Source organism: Rhipicephalus microplus, chromosome 4 (genome assembly GCF_043290135.1).
Source record: "Rhipicephalus microplus isolate Deutch F79 chromosome 4, USDA_Rmic, whole genome shotgun sequence".
In the NCBI taxonomy this organism is placed as follows: domain Eukaryota; kingdom Metazoa; phylum Arthropoda; class Arachnida; order Ixodida; family Ixodidae; genus Rhipicephalus; species Rhipicephalus microplus.
In genome coordinates, this window is record NC_134703.1 from 87830698 (window position 1) to 87851287 (window position 20590).

Genomic DNA, 20590 nt, shown 5'->3' on the forward strand with positions numbered 1-20590 from the left:
CACGGGGCTGGTACAGTAAATACACGAAATTATGTTTTATTTGTCAACCTATATGGTTGTGAGACGTGGCTTCCGTTCACTCTTCATTAAAACCGCTTTGTGGTCAGTGAAGTCAAGCGACAGTGGTTCTTGGATTGGATGTAGTGTAAAGTTTCTAAAACTGAGATCGACGCAGGTTCCTCGGATAGTCGTTGATTGTAGATAATCAAATGATATACAAGATATGATATCTCGATATGCTCTCAGATGCACAAGTGAGGTGTCGTCTATGTTTCCGTTAAAGTCTCTCGCCAGTATGACTGGTTCATTCTTAAATGTAGCTTCATATTCTCGTAACACGATGTTCATGTCAATGTACTTGATGTTTCTCTTATATAGATTAGATGCCAGATATATTGTCATAGGACTATTTCGTAGGACAAGTTCGCAGTGGCATGCTCACCGTTGTGCCTCTGGCTGTTTAGCGGTAACTCAAGGTGCACCGCTGTCTGGCAGCTTGACGTAAGCCCGAAAACTGCCCGCCGGACGCTCTGCTTTTTCGATGCGAACGATTGAAACGTGTGGGAGTGCAGCGAGATCCGCAGTATGTGCTCGAGTACTAGCAGCAGGCTACGACGCGACAACGGACAAGCCTGTTCCGTAAGGAGCCCCGCCCCTAAAATGAAAACGCGAAAAAAGCATGTGGATATTGATGTTGAAATGTTGTTTCGCTCGTAACACCTACTGTCTTTCCGTAAATGATGATTAAAGTGATTAAGAAATTTTAGAAGGCTAGTACGACTATGTAAAATGATTCTACGCACCACACTACAATATTCAAAGCCTTTCACTCTGATTCTCGCCCACATGTTATCTTGCTGTCATGATCGTATGGCCAAGAGGGGTTTGAACTCCCCCGATAATTTTCCGTGCTTCTTGCACAAATACACACGCTCACATGCAGATGCATGCGCTAACATACATAAAGTATGGTCAAATTAACGCTTCCCCCCCCCCCCTCGAAAAAAAAAGTTTCTACGCTACTGCTTCCTGTATACCCACACCAAAGGTGATCATATGTTTCCTAGGTTACGTTCAATGAGAACTAACAGACGGCAATGCCAAATAAAGTATAGATATTATTGTGAAGGAAGAAAACTAAACAAAACGACAAGTCGCCACCGACAGGGACCGAGACTGCGACCTTGGATTAACGCGTCCGATGCTCTACCATCTGAGCTACGGCGGTGGTCATCCCTTCAGCCCCTTCTATTTCTTCAAACGTGCATAATAATTACTTCTAATACCACCCTTATACTTTCTTTTGCATCATTGTCTGTCCATTGTAAAGGGCCCCATGAAGCCTCCTCAAAAGAATGCCCTAAAATTCTTTATTCCTTATTCGAAGTATACCTGCAGCGCCCGAAGGCGTTATAGCAGGGGGGTTACAGATTCGAAAAAAAAATTCATTTACAGCAGACACTTGGACACTTGTGAGCCCATTCCACTCATGTATTGTTCTGACAAAAAAAGAATTGGCAAAAATTCCAGTTCTGGGACGGTATTCCCTCAGTTTGAAAGGATGATCAATTCAATTTGACAAATAATACGTCGTCTGTAAATACATATCCTTATTGATTACAGTTTTATTATTAAATATTAGATATAACAGTTGAGACATAAATATGGAGAGAGAAATTACTATATTTAAAGAAACGGAAATGGGCCATACATCAAATAGTGAGGCTGCCGAAACCACCAGAAAGTGGTGACATCGGCGCCCAAGTTCATCCAAGAAAAGCAGTGCTTCTGCATCTACAGAACGCCATGAACGCCTTACTTCACTGTCTCCCTTGTCAACCGGACCATTCGCGGGCGGCGCAAATTCCGATTGTCCTATATTCTCGAAGCCACAGTCCCGAGAATGGGCGAAAGCCGACGTAAACGACAACACCATTGAAAGAGTGGATGGACACATCTGAAGCAGCTTGGCCTTCATTGCCGAAGCCGCCATGACGTGTTAACAGTGAATACTGAATCACCGACTGCCCAGATGCCTGAAGGAGACAAAGCAATTGTCATAGTTCTTCAGTCACTCCTATGGACAATATACATGTTCGTCGGCAAACTCAAATCACCGTAGGCTTAGCCCATGCAACAGGTGCTGATGCTCTGGGCCTACTTGCAAGTCTTCAGCAGGCACCGTTGGTCCTCTAGTTACAGTACAACGTAATGTGGCTGAGATTCTGCGTTGGGTGCTATATGTAACGCAGCAGTGTATTTTGTTTGATCTCCTCTTTTTCTCGCCCTATCCTTTAGCCCCTAGTTCCAATTTCCTCTGGCCTCACCATGGCGGTCTAGTGGCTAAGGTACTCGGCTGCAGACCCGCAGGTCGTGGGATCAAATCCCAGCTGCGGCGGCTGCATTTCCGATGGAAGCAGAAATGAAGGCCCCTGTGCTCAGATTTTGGTGCACGTTAAACAACCTTAAACGGGCATGCAAGAGGTCCGTGGTTCAAATCCCGGTACCGCGCAGTTCCCAACCGGATTAAAAAAAAAATCCAAAAAATCCGCGTGTTGATGGAACTGCATTAAGAGGCCTGGGGTGCGGCCTCACCGGCAAACACCGCCGAGAACGCACTCCCTCACCAGAGAAGGATTGGCCACCCTGGTGCAGTATCTGGCCACTACCTCCCACATTCTTACGTCAAATAACTCACGGCCCTCAGTCCCCAGCAGCTGCGAAGCAACTGACCACGGCGGCGGTCAGATCTGCAACGCAGCAGAGGGTGCTAAGAATCTCTGGATCCGGACAGGCCGCCATTGGAATCTGAACTTGGCAACGTTTAACGCTAGAACCTTATCTAGTGAGGGAAGTCTAGCTGTACTATTTGAGGAGCTAGAGGGTGTTAAATGGGATATAATAGGGCTCAGTGAGGTTAGGAGGACAGATGAGGCCTTTACAGTGCTACAGAATGGGCACGTCCTTTGCTACAGGGGCTTGGCAGACAGAAGAGAACTGGGAGTGGGGTTCCTAATTCACAGAAACATAGCTGGCAACATAGAGGAATACTATAGCATTAATGAAAGGGTGGTAGGTATCGTAATTAAACTGAATAAAAGATACAAGATGACGGTAGTACAGGCTTACGCGCCTACATCCAGCCATGATGACGCTTCAGTTGAAAGCTTCTATGAAGACGTGGAATCGGCAATGAGTAAGGTAAAAACACAGTATACTATAGTGATGGGCGACTTCAATGCAAAGGTAGGGAAGAAGCAGGCTGGAGACCAGGCAGTAGGAGATTATGGCATCGGTACAAGAAACGCCAGAGGAGAGCTACTAGTAGAATTCGCAGAACGCAATAATTTACGGATTTTGAATACCTTCTACCGAAAACGAGAAAACCGCAAGTGGACATGGAGGAGCCCTAATGGCGAAAATAGAAACGAAATAGACTTTATAATGAGTGCACACCCTGGAATCGTGCAGGATGTGGAAGTGATTGGCAAGGTACGATGCAGTGACCATAGAATGGTACGGTCTCGAATTCGCCTAGACTTGAAGAAGGAACGACAGAAACTGATACGCAAGAAGCCAATCAATCAGCTAGCACTGAGAGGGAAAGTACAGGAATTCAGAGTGTCGCTGCAGAACAGGTACTCGGCTCTTAGTGAGGAAACCAACCTTAGCGTAGATACAATGAATGATAATCTGACGAGTATCATTACGGAGTGTGCAGTGGAAGTTGGAGGCAGGGTAGTTATACAGGACACTGGCAAGCTTTCCCAGGAAATGAAGAACCTAATTAAGAAGCGTCAAATCATGAAAGTGTCAAGTACAACAGACAAAATAGAACTGGCAGAGCTTTCTAAGTTAATTAATCGACGTAAGGTATGCGATGTAAGAAGGTATAACATGGAGAGAATTGAACACGCTCTGAAAAACGGAGGAAGTGTCAAAGCATTGAAGAGGAAACTTGCGATAGGCAAAAGTCGGATGTATGCACTAAGGGACAAAGAAGGCAAAATAACTACCAATATGGATAGGATAGTTAAAATAGCGGAGGAGTTTTACAGAGATCTGTACAGTAGCCGAGACAACCACGACCTTAATACCATAAGAACTAGCAGTAACCCAGATTACACCCCACCAGTAATGATAGAAGAAGTCAGAAAAGCTTTGGAGAGCATGCAAAGGGGCAAAGCTGCTGGTGAGGATCAGGTAACATCAGATCTGCTGAAAGATGGAGGACAGATTGTGTTAGAAAAACTAGCCACCCTGTTTACGAGGTGTCTCCTGACGGGAAGAGTACAAGAGTCTTGGAAGAACGCTAACATCATCTTAATACATAAGAAAGGAGATGACAAGGACTTGAAGAATTACAGGCCGATCAGCATGCTCTCTGTAGTATACAAGCTATTTACAAAGGTAATTGCTAACAGAGTAAAGAGAATATTAGAATTCAATCAACCAAAGGAACAAGCAGGATTTCGAACAGGCTACTCAACAATTGACCACATTCATACTATCAATCAGGTAATAGAGAAATGCTCAGAGTATAACCAACCACTATACATAGCCTTCATAGATTACGAGAAGGCGTTTGATTCAGTAGAAATATCAGCCGTCATGCAAACACTGCGGAATCAGGGCGTAGATGAAGTATACATAAATATTCTGGAAGAAATCTACAGGGGATCAACTGCTACCATAGTGCTTAGTAAAGAAAGCAACAAAATACCAATCAAGAAGGGTGTAAGGCAGGGGGACACAATTTCCCCAATGCTATTTACCGCCTGCTTACATGAGGTTTTCAGAAGCCTAGAATGGGAACAGTTAGGGATAAGAGTCAATGGAGAATACCTTAGTAACCTGCGCTTCGCCGATGACATTGCATTGCTGAGTAACTCGGGGGACGAATTGCAACTCATGATTACGGAGTTAGACAAGGAGAGCAGAAAGGTGGGTCTTAAAATTCATCTGCAGAAAACGAAAGTAATGTACAACAACCTCGGCAAAGAGCAGCGCTTCGAAATAGGTAATAGTGCACTTGAAGTTGTAAAAGACTATATCTACTTAGGGCAGGTAATAACCGCAGAGCCGAACCACGAGATTGAAGTAACTAGAAGAATAAGAATGGGGTGGAGCACATTCGGCAAGCACTCGCAAATTATGACAGGTAGATTGCCACTAACCCTCAAGAGGAAGGTATATAACAGCTGTATCTTGCCGGTACTTAGCTACGGAGCAGAAACCTGGAGACTTACAAAGAGGGTTCAGCTTAAATTGAGGACGACGCAGCGAGCAATGGAAAGAAAAATGGTAGGTGTAACCTTAAGAGACAAGAAGAGAGCAGAGTGGATTAGGGAACAAACGGGGGTTAAGGATATCATAGCTGAAATCAAGAAGAAGAAATGGACATGGGCAGGGCATGTAGCGCGTAGACAGGATAACCGCTGGTCATTAAGGGCAACTGACTGGATTCCCAGAGAAGGGAAGCGGGTTAGGGGGAGACAGAAGGTTAGGTGGGCAGATGAGATTAAGAAGTTTGCGGGTATAAATTGGCAGCAGCAAGCACAGGACCGGGTTAACTGGCGAAACATGGGAGAGGCCTTTGTCCTGCAGTGGACGTAGTCAGGCTGATGATGATGATGATGATGAAACAACCTCATGTGGTCGAAATTTGCGGAGTCCGCCACTACGGCGTCTCTCATAATCATACGGTGGTTTTGGGACGTTAAACCCCACATACACAATCCTATTTACTCCGTGTACCGGACGTGCATTCAATTGATTCTTCATCCTTTTTTCCTTCCCCTTTCTTCCTTTTTCCCTTTCTTTCTTCCTGCCATTGTCTGGTAGTTCTCATTATTATTTTACCTAACGAAGGAAATGAGCCCTTAAATTAACACTTCTTGCCTTCATTACAGATAAGGTTGATGTTTTATGGCACTGCCGAAGTAGAGTTCGAAAGCCACCTAGGAAGACGCGCGTGGTTGAGATATGCTCCCACAGGTGCCACTATTATCCCACATGCTCACAAGAAAACAGTCTGCTCTTTTAGTGAACTCATTTAACTAATTTTTAGTAATTATCGAGACATTAAAAAAAGACAGCAGTGCGAAAGACGGAACACTAAAAAAGGGAGGCGCATTAGCATCCACGTTATTTAGACAGTTATTACATTTAATTTGAGTAAAGTTACGCTCCCTTATCATATTTACGCAATTCCACTGCTAACTTTAAAAGTAACTATTGCTTGCGTTGGTGTTTTAGTTCTTTAAATTGGACTTTCTAGAAAGCCGGAAGGTGGCGCTTGACCTCAAGTATGTTTTGCAATAATTCTTTAGCTGTGGAGAGGTTGAGGTTTCCATTACCTCGGGTACTTCATACCTGCTTCGATGAAAAACAACAGTGTCATAGATTCTCCTATCACTACATATTCCTGTCTGCATCTTAGTTTGTTATTTATTTTTAACAATAGCTATCATTAGTGAAAATATTAATACTATTATAATAATAAAATAATAGCATCTGGCACTTCACACGACAGCTTACTGCGGATATCCAAGACGTCGCCTCCAGGATGAGGAGCTGCATTTAAGCTCACCGAACTTTTAGCCGGGCTTGGATTCATGCGCGAGTCTCCCACCGTCACACCGAGGGGTCCGTGGTCGGTCATTCATTTTACGCGTCGACCAGAGAGCGCACACGCTGGCGTTGCTACGCCACAGACCTAATAGGATTGCTACAGTCTGACTGCGCTATTCGCGCAGTCAGCAACGCGGCAGCCAGCCTTTCTCCGACACGCTGATCTAGTTCTGACGCACTACGCTGCGATGCAGAGTTAGAGGCGCCCGCTCGTATGAGCACGCCTCGGATCCCTTTGGCGAAAAGTGGCGCAGCCACCACGGAGCCTTTCTGTCTCCACGAGGCCCTTTACGCATGTGATTAAAAAAGAAAGGCCGCATCGCAAATGCGGGTGAGAAGTGGAATATAGTTATGCATCACGCAGCCACATAAGCTGTGCCAACTTAAGCTCTTCTGCTTTCCGAGGATATGGGAAGTCAAGGCTCGCAAGCGAGAGCACGCGGCCGGGTCCCACCTACTGTATACACACGCGTTTGCAGAGCGATGAAGCACCGGGGAGCCAGACTTTCTGATACAGGCATCTCGTGTTGCCCGTACCTGAAAACGAGTGTCTACCTCATTTTGCAGGAAAACGAGGAAAGGCACTTGTAACAGAGTATCTCCCACTCGTGAGAATGCAATATAAAACTTGCGCAAAAATATTTTGACAATAGAGAAATGAGCGGGTACACGTAGTTTATGTTAGCCTATATATGTTCTTGCATGTCTACATCTGTATATGCTAGTGCAAGCATATTGTTCCCTAAATATACTCTAGAGGGAATTCTGGTGCTAGTGTCTATAGAAGCTGCAACTCACGGCGCTTCAGCGACCATAAGAATGATGGGTATAGTGCACGGATTTGTCTAATCTTCATACTTCTAGCTCCGTGTATGTTCGAGTGGCTTGGCTTCTCAGAAAAACAAAAACCAGCAAATGTTCAACGGTTGCGCTTCGTCACCCTATTTCTTTCTGCCTACTGTTTCGAATCGGATCACGAAGTTCACAACGGTTCGTTCTTTCCTTCGAAACAAATCCGGAACCAGGAATATACTAAGCCACAAGGGCGATTCGCCGCCCGCAAGTACGAAGACTAGGCAAATCCGTGTACTACCCATCATTCCCATGGTCGTTGAACGGTCGCAGCGCCAGAGTCCCTTCTAACTAATTTTGGCAAACTCTATGAGCGCAAGTGCTTACAGCGAAATATATTATTTTCAGTGCATGTGACAATTATGTCAGGGACCAGAATAAAAGAAGCAGTAAAAAACAATGTGCTCCTTTCGTTGAAAGTAATGTAGTTTTTGCAGTCTGAAAGTTATATTTGGGTACTATAGCCGTCAAACGTAGTGCGTACGGTGGCAAGCATTAGCAGTGGTATAATGCGCGCCCTCTACTCATCCCCATGGACATCCGCTGTGCTGCAGAACTGGAGCGCGGCGCGAATGTTAATGGGGATAGTAGCAGCACGTGTCGTTTTCAAAAAAAAAAAACACTTCCGGTCACTTTGATTATCACTCTCCAACACCGTAACATAAAGCTTGTCTATAAAGTTATCCTATATTAAAGAAAAGCTCTTTTACGGCTTTCAGGTAAAATGAAGGCATTTAAAAACTAGCTCTTATAATGCTGTGTGCAGCTTAAAAGAAAGAGAGAGAGAGAGAATAAATGAGAGAAAGGCAGGGAGGTTAACCAGAAAATGGAGCATCCGGTTTGCTACCCTGCACTGGGAGAAGGAGGAATGGAGAAGAAAGATGGGAAAGAAAGCGAAGAGGGAAACAGACGTGCGCAAAAAAAAAGGGGGGGGGGGCTGAGCCTAAAAGAAAGTGTATATGAAATATTTGGCCAGATTTAGGGAGAAAAGCATTTAAAATGAGGGAGTTACTCGCTAAGGGCTTTGTTCTGCGCCAGGGATACTATATAGTCATATGCCGGCGCACAAAACTGGAAGCCATCTAGCACCAGTGTTTATAAACAGCGAAAAGGACGATATCATTTTTAGCAACTGCTGCGGTTCGCATTTCAGTTGACGCCTGCGGGCTATTCTCTGCAAAACATCCGGGTGCCGCCATCTTCAACGGGTAAGTCAATGTTTTCTTTTTATTATATACCGCGGCATGAATAATGAGGCAATGTAACATCGAATGCAAAAACCCAACTGTCTTCCTGCGTATGCGTATACCGTAGCAATGTTCGCTTAGTTGTTAAATATACAAAACACAAAAGTTAACCGCCCGTATGGTGGCATTGAAACCCACCTGTAATATAGTTTGTAGGCCTCTTCCATGTTTGTGAACAGCCGTAGGCGTCGTCAACATACTTGGGTGCTAGTATCGATGCTGCGGCGCTCAGGCTCCGCCCAGCCCAAAGCTCGCCACCGCCCTCTATGATCAAGTGACAACTGGCACAGCAGCTGCAAAGCTGTCTCCGAGCACAGTGCATTGAGAGGCTTTCCGACGAACAATAAATAGTTACCAAATTTTGGATTAGCTATTTACGAGTGAATAATTAAATGCTGCACGTGTCGTAGGCCTAATACACGGCTGCCGTTGTGGCAGAAGTTATAAAGTGACACAAAACTTCCTCCATGATTTAGGAGTGATTAACATTATTATCTCGCTTACAGCAAGAAGTAACTCAAAAGAACTGCGGCAACAAACGTCCAGCGAACTGGTCTATTTCATGTAGCCTCTTTGTGTGTCCCATTTCTACATATCTTGATTCGCTACAAAATCTGAAATAAAAGTTGATTAATAGCAATATTTCAGCACACTTCTGAATTTCTCTTCGGTAAATCTTTACAAGGTATTGGCCTAAAGGTTTATTTGCGAGAACTACAAATCAGATATATATTTAACAGCGAAATGATTGAAGTTATTCAATGAATATACGTGTAAAATTTCATACTTTCAATTAGACTGTTTCGTGTAGGTTTTGGTACTTTATTTTACCGATGTTGTCATGCCTAGGTTGAAGGTTAGAAACCTAGGTCTGATTGTTCAAACTTTATTGATAGTCCTGAGAGACGCGATCAGCACTCAGGTGCTCCTCTCACGTTGCACTCTGTTTAAGATAAAACCAACTTTCATTCTAGAGTATATTCCTGTTTCATGTACATATGCAAAAAGACATCTACAGTCAATGGAATATACTTTACCTATAAATGCTGCCAAAGCAACTGTGAGCAAAAATTTTAATAGCCACGCATCATTTTACAAAAAGATGTTACATAAGGAACAAATGTGTCCTGGAGGCTTGGCATGGAATCACGCAAAAAGTACTTAGTTCTACATCTTTTTCTCCTCCTTTTTAGGAATAAGTTTCAAATTAATCAAACTCTCGGGCAGTAACAAATTGTTCGAATATCAAGGAGCTCTCGAGCAATCATCAAACTGCAAAATGATATTCTCCTGCATTGGGCAACGCTAACGTCGTAAAAATGCACAAGTTCAAGGCTCATTTTCGAGAAGTGTTTATTACAGATAAGACCTTTATTCTTTTCATTAGGTAAAGGTCAGTTCGAAAATCCATTGTATCTTTCTCTAAAAAGAGGTAGAGTTTCACAGTGTATTGTGACAACGAGAAGAGGTCAAAGGATGGAGACAAAAAAGAAACCACTCTTATTGCATTCCTACCCGTCGTCTTCTCAGCAGGTCAAACTGTTGCGAATGTCACATTTCCTAAATCCTAAATACCTCTACAGCATTAACAATAACTAGATTGTTATTCGAGGCTGCCTTTTGCTGACTTGCCTTAAAGTGTATTATTGTCAATGCGATTCCCAAGTTGACAATCAGCGTACTAAAGAACATTATACTAAGTACCTCAAGAGGTTTATTGATAATTTTCGCCATTAAAGCTAAGCCATGCGAAGATCGTGCTCACCCCGCATCATCCCTAAATCTTATATCCAATGACAGTCTGCGTTGAGAAATAAGGCGGATTTCCCTTGGGTTTATCCTATTATATGTAGGTTTTACAAGAATCTTAATTGTTGACTCTGCTTGATATATTTCGCAGCTCAATTTTGTCAGTTGCTTGTAATTGTATTCCTCTTGACCTACCGGATACGTCTCTTGAATTGCGTAACTGGCCCAGCTTAGGGTCTGTTTCGTAGCCAGTCTGAATGCTGATTAACGTTTTGAAAAGTTCTGATGTGACCACATATTATAGTTGGTGTGCGTGGTACCCATCACCTCGATGCAAATGCGCTCTCTTAAGAAAAACTTGACGTTTGACGACCAGCGCTGTGCGTGCCGTTTTGTTCCCTTTTGCAGGTATGTATGAGACTGTTTTCTTGTAGGGGTAAGTGAAGAATTAGAATCAGAATCAGTTTTATTTTTCGCGTCAAACAAACGAGAGTTTACATGATTAGTATATACAGAAGGAGGTCCCATAGTTGCGAACCTAATTGAGACCTCTTGTACATGATAATATAGTGAATAATAAAGTACATTGTCAATTCATGGAAATAATAATAATAATAATAATAATAATAATAATAATAATAATAATAATAATAATAATAATAATAATAATTTGACTCAAGTAAAAAATAACACATAAACAGTGTAAAAAAACATTGAACAAGCAGTATGCCATAAACTATGAGAGTAAGGACAATGTGGGAGACATTTAAAATGGAATAAACAGTAATACAGTAAAAAACACAGTAAATCTCAGACCAATAAACAAAATATAAAGACAACTAAGGGAATTCACAGAAAAGGAATACAAGAATGTGAAAAGATGAGAAGATAGACAAAAACTACCGAATGAGAACACCTAAGATGAATGAGATGTGGAGACCACTAGTGCATAAGGAGCTACGCACGCTTACGCATGTGCCCACGCGAACACACGCCCACACGCGTGTGCACAATACCACGTGCGTGGCAGCACTGGCCCGCTGACACATGTACGCGCAGAAACACATTATTCAGGTTTGTTTCAAATACCTTAGTATTATGCACAGATTACTGTGGCACTCGCATATATACACATTTTTCGAAAGGTAATCAAAAAAGAAACTGTATCTCCTAAAGAAAAACGGGAACATTTTGTGAGGTGGCAAAACTTATGAATATTGCAAGGCGTATATCTTCCCGAATGAAGCCTTTACACCCAAGTATAGTTGAAATGAATTCCGGTGCACACGGAAAAAAAATTGAAGACTGGAACTCACGCTCCCCTAACCTGAGGGAAAAGGCCCACTTGGGCGCTCTCGGCGCGAACTCACCAACCGCGACTGGGAAGTCGGAACACCCATCCCACGGCTCCAGGGGAGCTCATGCAACCCTAAATGATAGGAACACGCGGCTCATTTTACATATTGACACAATACAAGGAATACAAATGCACCGAAAACTCCGCAATCAACAATGAAGGCTGAATGAAGTTTGCCGGAAACGTCAGCAAAATGAGAAACTCTCAAAACCCAGTGCACCTCAATCGCATCTATCCCAGGCACTTCCTCGACGCTAGCTATAGCCCATGTAAACACGAATATGCAGACACAGACCACATTCTATGGAGATGCCCAGAGACTGCACAGCTTTTCGATCACGAAAACCTTGACCAGTTTGAGGCGTGTTGGCTTGACGATCTAGCTAGTAAAGAATTATGGAATCAAGTTTGGACTTTGCCGCGACCACCCGGATGACTAGCCGGCCCGGGAGGTGATGCGAAGTCTAAACTTTGCCGCGACCACCCGGAGGACTAAAGCGAGGCCACCAATGTGTGAGTGCTAAAATTTCGTCTCGCCTTTGTTCCACTGTATGTAAAACTAACAGTTTACAAAGCATTCATACGACCAGTATGCTTGTATTGTGTGGTCGCCTCCACAGAAGGTTTTGAGGACGAAAATTGAGAGAATAGCGAAAATTTGCGGACCATTTATTATGCCCTGAATACTAACGCACGGGCTTCGTAATGGCTTTGTTTAAGCCTTGATAGCTTGAGTCATTCGCATATGTTCCCTACAATTTGTTTAAGCTTGTAAGTGGGCAAACAAAAATAAACGAGGATTTGTATACTCATCCACGTGAAAAAAAAGGGGGAGAAAGGAAAACGATAAAGAGGAAAGGTAAGAATGTTGACCAGTTTGGCAAAACCAGTATGCTACCCTGCACAGGGAGAATGGAAGGGGAAGGTAGAAAGAAGAGTAAAGAAAGAGAAGAAGAGAGGGGAAGCACACACGCACACACATAACGTCACCGCTTAGAGCGGCAGTCTTGTGTGGTATACGGCATCATTACAAGTCTACAGCCGCTCGCGTAAGTCTGTTGTCCTTAGAAATTTTATCAGTGCCTTCGTCACTTGAATTCTCGATCACTCTTCAAGATGGCATTAAAGAATGGTGTATAGTACCATCTTTCTGTTGTCAAGACGAGTGAAAGCGCATGAGAGAGATCGCCTCTGCACAGCGTAGCGAGGGCAGTCGCAGAATATATGCTACAAAGTCTCCCTGGTGCCGCAGGCGCCGCAAAAAGTGTTGTCGGTCATCCCTATTCGAAACGAATATGACTTCGTGAAAGCCACTCTTAGCCGTAAGTGGCATTACACAGTACGCTCTCTTCTTCGGAGTCTAGTTGATATTTGAAATCGCCGCAGCGTATTTAGATGGTGTTGCCGGTAGTTTTGGCTTTTTGATGTAGTGAGTGATGAGTGTGAAATGTCCTTTGCGATTCTGTATCGCATGGCAGCAGCATCAGACCTTGAAAGAATTATAGCCTCTACCTTGTCGCCGTAAAGTTGACAGGGCAGGGTTATCGGCATGTTCGTCGCCAATCACACCGCAGTGACTTGGCAACAGTTGAAATGTTACTTGGTATTCCTTCTGAAATGATGCATGAATGAGTTACAGTATATCTCATACCACCTGTTCGTATACATGGTCCACGCTGCAGGGTTGACAAAAAAGATCATTCTTTGCAGTCGCTAAGAATTAATCATCATTGTGCAGCGCGAAGAGGTGCGAGTTCTGTAGTCGCTCATGTTGTAGATGGTTGGTCTTAAAATTAATAGTTTCACCTTTCGCCGACACAACCATCGCTCCAGATAAACTTGAGATGGTCGTTGGTCGTTGAGCCGTCAGTGTAAATACGTACGTGGTCGGTGTATTTCTCGTGCAGTAGAAGCAGATATAGCTATTTCAAGACATGTGATGACAACTTGGTTTATTCCTGGTACAGTAAGGCACACTGCAGGACGAGTCAAACACCAAGGTGGAACAGATGATTTAGCAGTGGGGCTAAAGTCTAACGCGAGCCGATGGAGTAGTTTGAAATTGTTGCGAAGGATTATGCTTGCAGTCTTTCTGGGCGCAGTGTTTCCCGGTAATGGTTAGGAGCTTGAGCGAAATGCCTGATGTCAGTTCTCAACGCTTCCGACGCAATGTGCATTTGAATCGATTGCTCCTTGGTGATGGCAATAGTCGCCTCTGTTGGGAAACATTTGGGAAGACCTAGGCAAACTCTGAGGGCTGAGGGCGTAAGCTACTAACCAACACCTCCAAGACGCGAAGATTCGTCTTGGAGGTGTTGGTTAGTACAGGCAAACGATTCGTAACTCCATAAATCACTTCGTGTACTGGCAAGACCGGTCGAAAAAACAAAGATGGCTGCGCTTAACAGGGTCACGTGCATTTTCGCGCTTTGCTGAAGTTTCTTAATTCTGGCGTCGAATAGCGTTGCTTCGTCGAGAGTGAAAGGATGCTGGCAGCAGATCACCTCATTCTCATCGGCATACAGCATTTCACTGAGCAACCAGCGGAAATAGTTGCCCTGTGCGCACAAAAATTGAACCTCTTTCGCGAATCGCATCGAATTTGCATCAAGCTGATGAACCTGTCTAGCGAGCCCGAGGTTAAAGAAAGCAACTGCTCATGCGTAGCGGGTCTCTCCGAAAGCCGCTAGCACTTTTGCGTGGTGTTGCCATATACTGCTACAGGCAAGGCCTTAACAGTTTTCGAGGCAACTCCGCACTTCAGTTGTCCCTTCAAAAGCTGAATATGCGTGCCGTTCACTTGATTGAAGAATGTTGCTATGCATGGGTCAAAGTATCTTAAGATTAGGCAAATCATACCTTTGAGTGTAGTATGAGGGCTCCTTTTTTTTTGTTCGCCGATCCGTTTATTTAGGTTTCTAATAAATATGGTCATATGCTTCCGAACACTCGTGCGTTCGTGTTGGCAATAGCTGATATTTAAAGCACATATACGCACGCACACTACGCCTGCTACGAATGCTCGAACATGACATATATACGCATGAACATACATGCACACATGCTACACATGCGCGGCCTTCGCGCACGCGTATGTGCACGTGTATATACAAGCATGCGAAATGAAAAATGTTCAGGTAGAAAAATCACGGCAGCTTAATTTCAGATTGGCTAGCACTACGAGTTGTGCAGAAAGCAAGAATACTCGAAAGATACACCACTCCCACACGTAAAGCAACAAATTTCCCAAAGCGCTTAAACGAAGCTATACTCCGCGCTTAAAGGGGCCCTGTAACACTTTTTGAGCATGGTCAGAAAACGCTGCCGATCGATAGTAGAGGCTTCCGACAACACGCGAGCCCAATAATATAGCGCAGCGCGTGGCCTGAAATTCACAATAAATGATCAAACTTGGCTTAAAATCGCTTTCTCATCTCTCGACATAAAAATCACGCGTAGCAAGCCCATCTATCAGCAATTGGCTGATTTGAACATGGCGCGCTCGGTCGTTACAGAGATCGCCGCGCGAGGCATTGATTTGTCCACGCGTGCGCGCTTGATCACCCTGAAAAAAACCGTGCATTCGAAGGAAAAAAAAAAGAAAAAAGTGCTCAAAATCACGAGGCGCGGGTGACGTAGTTTCTTTACCCCTGCCTCCTCCCTGCTTAGCTTCCAGCGCTTTCTTCGGGATGAGAAAAGAGAGAATGCGATTGCTTCATGCAAGAAATCTTTGTAACTTCACTCGTACTGGACGAATTCCTAAAATGTTTGCGGCGTTGAATTCGGGAGTCAATAAGCTCTTCCAGCGAATTCATTTCATGGTAACTTGAAAAAGTGTTTCAGAGCCCCTTTAAAGAAGCCCGAAGTCTCAGTGAGCTCCACCACTTTTGCTGAGACGCTGCTGCGTGCTACGTTTGAGAAATAAACTTTTGGGGCATTCTGTCAGGCCAGCTTTGCGAAAGCTGAAAAACCTTTAGTAAAACAAGTACACACCAGCCTGCCGGCCCTGCTTCTATATGCGAGAGGACCGTGGGCCACGTGTTTGAGACCACTGGTCTAGAGTGCAGGAGATGGTGGAAACATGAGACCGGAGCGCGGCAGCTACTTTCGTAATGAACGTGCGCCGTGCTATATGTCAAATATAAGGAACGCGTTTTTATTGACACGATCAAAATAAGCACTTGACTTATTACAGTCAAGTAAACAGAGTAACAAAGACAATACAGTAACAAAGACGACGAAGACAAGTAAACAAAGACAATAGTAAACAGAGTTTTCACGTGACGTCACAGCAGTGTTGCAAACATTCCTCTAAAACAGTAGCGAAAGCCCGTTCTTCGTGTCTTATCAACTTTGAAACGAGTTCCCGGTACAAGTTCTTTAATTGGCAAGGAACTTGCTGCAGTTACATTTCGAAAATTATATCTTGTCGTTACATTCACGTTACACTAATCAACCAAAATATATTGTCCCATAATACTGAGGTGCGATGAAGTGAGCAATTTAGAGCTGAGGTCAAGCTACACGAATTTCACATTGGCAACAGCAGGTAATATGTAGATAAAAGGAGTACAAATAAATGCTTCTATAGACGAATTTTTTAGAGAACACCATGGCCGTTTTACGGCCATGTCTATATGCGAATTTCGTTCTTGTATATTACAAGTCCAAACACATGTGCCACTTTTCACGTCGGTCTTCAAATGGGAAGTCGGGATACTACGCTTCAAATACTAAATTATATATCTCCGCAGATGCACTGATATAATCAAATTTCTTGCACAAAATACCGCATCAAAACATAACAATACTTAGGCATTTAATGAGGGCTCATTAAATATTGCTGTCTAATTGCAAGCCCGTAGCAATTAGACAGCGGTTGTGCGATGCAGCACACAAAAGCACTGTTGTTGTTGAGGAACACTTGACTTAACAAAAAAGTGTGCATATATGTGCGTTTGCGAGTGTACTCATTATTCGTGTATATATATGGGAGCATTGTCTATATCGTAGCCTTGATTGATGATATGTGGCGTTTAACGTCCCAAAACCACCATATGATTATGAGAGACGCCGTAGTGAAGGACTCCGAAAATTTCGACCACGTGGGGTTCTTTAACGTGCACCTAAATCTGAGAACACAGGTCTAAAGCATTTCCGCCTCTATAGAAAATGCAGCCGCCACAGCTGGGATTTAATCCGGCGATCTTCGGATCAGTAGCCGAGTACTAGACCACCACGGCAGGGCATATCGTATAGCCGTTACCGACAACTGCATGGTGTAACAATCTAGGTGACAAAAAAAGTTTAAGATCTCCGGGAAGTTCATCAAATAACATTACCTCTTTCTCTTCTTTAATGCTGATTATTTTACCACTGTTCCTATGCACTCTTGAACGTTACTTTCTTGTGGGAATGTTGTGTATTATTCGACACCCTCCCTGTAATTACGCCACGCACCCAAGCACAGGCTTTAGAGTGCGAAATAAAAGAGGCGCATGCCGGCATTATAGAGCTCAAGAAGAAACTTTATACAGGCATATGCCAGAACGATTGTTTAGAGAACAGAGCAGTGGAATACCGCAGTGCTAATATAAGGCAGTGGAATGCATTCCAAAGTAAACGACAGCTTACGTAGAATGGCTTACGGTCAATGTCACTGATGCACAAGACGTGTTTTGCGAGAAACAAAATTCTACATAGAGCACTTTAAACTTTGCAAATGAGTAACACAATTTATAAGCCGCTAAAATTATGAGTATACGGTTGACGCTTACGCAGTGAACAAAATAAAAGCATGTCATTGTTACAGTAAGCTTTCAGTAAGTTTCTGGATTACGTCAGATCCAGCCAGAAAGTTATAGCCAACTGGGTTACAGCACCAACGACCACCTAAAACTTTCTCCGAAACCATCTGTGAGAAAAATAAGAGCCAATTTTCTTACGTTCTTCATGGCATGAACCGGAACCATCTCTGTGAAAAATACGAGTAAGTTTTCCTACGCTCTTCGCCGCACAAAAACGTTTCATCTTCCAACGCATAGCCCACGTTTTTAATCATTTATTTCGCCTGCGGCCATTCAACTAACCAGACGGGTCTGAAACGCTTCTTACAACACGCCCGACAGAATGACTTCAATAAAAAGAAAGGGAGGGAGAAGTGGACGCTCTCAATTTCTCTTTCGTCGTTGCATGAAATATCCACGCTGAAACAAAAAAAAACAAAAATAAAGATCCACACGGCTTACCTCTATTCACTGTTCCCAACTAGACAGATCATGTGTTGCTCCAAACTCGGAAAGTTGCTCGAGAAGACAGATCTCTTCAGAGTTGCGCTGCAGAAAGCATGCACATTGTGGTCAGCGCCGACTCGGTTCACGACCGCCTATTTATCTGCAGCAAAAGCAAGCCCGCTCTGGCTCAGCTGATAGGAAGCCTGCTGAGGCACGTGATTCTTCTTACGTTCTTTTACTTTTCTCTTCTTCTTTTTTTTTTACTTAGTAGGCGATCACTATCCGATCGTGCGATTGTGTCGCATGGCCAAGGTTTCCCGTGGGAAACTGAATGGGGCAGCTTTATCGCTCTGCATGCGACGCGTAGAAAAATGAAACGTTACTGTGATGTTTGCACAAAACAGTCCAGCGTTGTTGTTGTTGAATCAATGTGGGTTGGGTCCTGCAGACTTAGCTGTACAAGTGATCTTGTTCTCACATAAACAATCCAAAGCTGTATGCGGTTTTAATAACTAAATTATCTGTGGGCTTTATGAGCCAAAGTCACAATGTAGGCCTAATTACGAGACACGCCGTAGTGGAGAACTTTGTACGTTTTCAAGCCCCTGGTGCTATTTAACGTGCACTCACATCGGGAAGTGCACGGCCTCCTGCAAATGGGCTAAATTTAAATGCGACTCTCACAGCTGGGCTCGAACCCACGACTTTTGGACCAAAGTGAAAAGTTTTATCTTGGTAAGACTACCTTACAATTGACAAGTTTTTTATTCAAGTTTGTAAAATGCACTAAAGCTGCTTCCTCAGTTGGTTGGTTGATGTAAATGATATTCCCTAAAACGACTGAGGCTATCAGGGGGACCATATTGGGAGGCCCTGGATGTTTTCGACCACTTGGCGCTCGTGAAAGTGCAATGACACCGCACGGTAAACACAATTTACCTCAATAAAAACGCAACCTCTGCAGCCATGTGGTACCAGCGTCTTTCGGGCCTGCAGGCGAGTGCCGTTGCAACTGAGCCACCGTTGCCGAAAAGACTGCCGCTGCCCACCCCATGCAACATTTACTAGAAAAAATTGGGGGCCACAACAAAATGTAGAAGATAGCTGGGCTAACACGCTTTGGGAAGTTGCGGTAATAAAACTGAAATTAAAAAAAAAATACATACCTGCATAAGTGAACAATCGCGAGCGTGTTAACGAGCAGAATCGTTATACGAATACGGGAAACGCAGCATTTTGTTCTTCATGCACACACAAAAAATTGAAACATATCACGAGAGTTCTCAGAAAAGAAAGCAGCTTTGGAATCATTCAACTTGGAGTCCAAAAACCAAATTTCGTCTCTTGTAAGCCCCTGACTGAAATTCCGCGAACATGAGAAGACACTGTAACTTGTGGAAAAGTTGTTTCGCCACTTTCACCTTGACTTGGCCGGCACAAAACACTTTCGTCATAAAGTCAATCGGCCGAGCTCCATGCTCTGTGTGTGTCTACTGGTCGACCAGAACAAAGCCCCCGTGCTTCGGGACTTCCACCTAAACGCGAGCAAACGCTGCAGCTGTGCTCAAACTTTAACGCTCTGGGAAATGATTGAATGTTTCTTGGGACAATAGCTCTACCATGATTGCTTTAAATCCTGAAATAAAAGTATCTAGATAAGGGGACTACTTTGTCATATGTATGAACAATCCCGTGCGGGTACTATTTGCGTGTGTTTATTTCATTATGGCTGCCACTAATTTGTTATATTCGCTGTATTTTTTGCTTACAGGTGAGATTTCCTATTCCTAGAGATGCACTGCTTTCAATGACTCCCATTCACGCAACCATTCAGATATACTTGTGCAGCAGTGGACGCCAATATTACACACAATTTTGTTCAGAAAGTGCACTGTATATCCTGTTATTTCTGGCGCTTAATTTGTGTCGGGTACATCAGTCGCAAGCTTTTGAAATGGTTTGAAGAAGGAAAAAAACAAAACATGTATTTCACTTCTTGTTTGACACTTCCACCCAGAAAAAAAGAAAACTTACAAAACTTCAAGAAAAATAATGCGACAATAAAAAAACACATGTAAGTGGGCCGTGATAGCAAATAATAAATTAAAATTCTGAAATACTAAAAGAAACATTTACAACAACGCAATGTACTTATGAATTGCACTATTGAACCATCACAAAAATGTGAACGTTACATACTGCTTTCTTTCTTTCAACTCAAATAATAAGTTAAATACTTTATGTAGATATCATATTTACTATTTCTAGCCATCCCCAAACTGAGCTGTGAGCAGACGTAGGGGCTGAAGCATATTTTAATATGCAACAGAGTTCTTTATACTATCAGCAAGGAATAAGAACGAAATTTCGCTAAGCCTAAATAGACAGTAGTGTAAAATATGCAGCTTACTTTTGGTGTCCAATTTGTCCATCTGATATCATGATGCGCCAAGAATTTTCCAGAAATGCAACACAAGAATAACACTAAAGAACGAAGGACGTCTATCTGGGCCCAGCAT

General features: G+C 43.4%; 1 protein-coding gene across 2 annotated transcripts in view; it reads right to left on the reverse strand.

Annotated features, from left to right (window-relative positions):
• LOC119172191 (beta-mannosidase) overlaps nt 1–20590 on the reverse strand; it is a 236281-nt gene that overhangs the window by 58472 nt on the left and 157219 nt on the right. Inside the window, exon 1 of one of the 2 annotated variants that reach the window (XM_037423218.2) lies at nt 18087–18240. The exons of the other annotated variant lie outside the window; for it this stretch is intronic. The gene's annotated coding sequence lies outside the window, so the exon portion shown is untranslated. Of the gene's footprint in view, nt 1–18086; nt 18241–20590 lie in introns of those variants that run through there. 2 annotated transcript variants of the gene reach the window in all.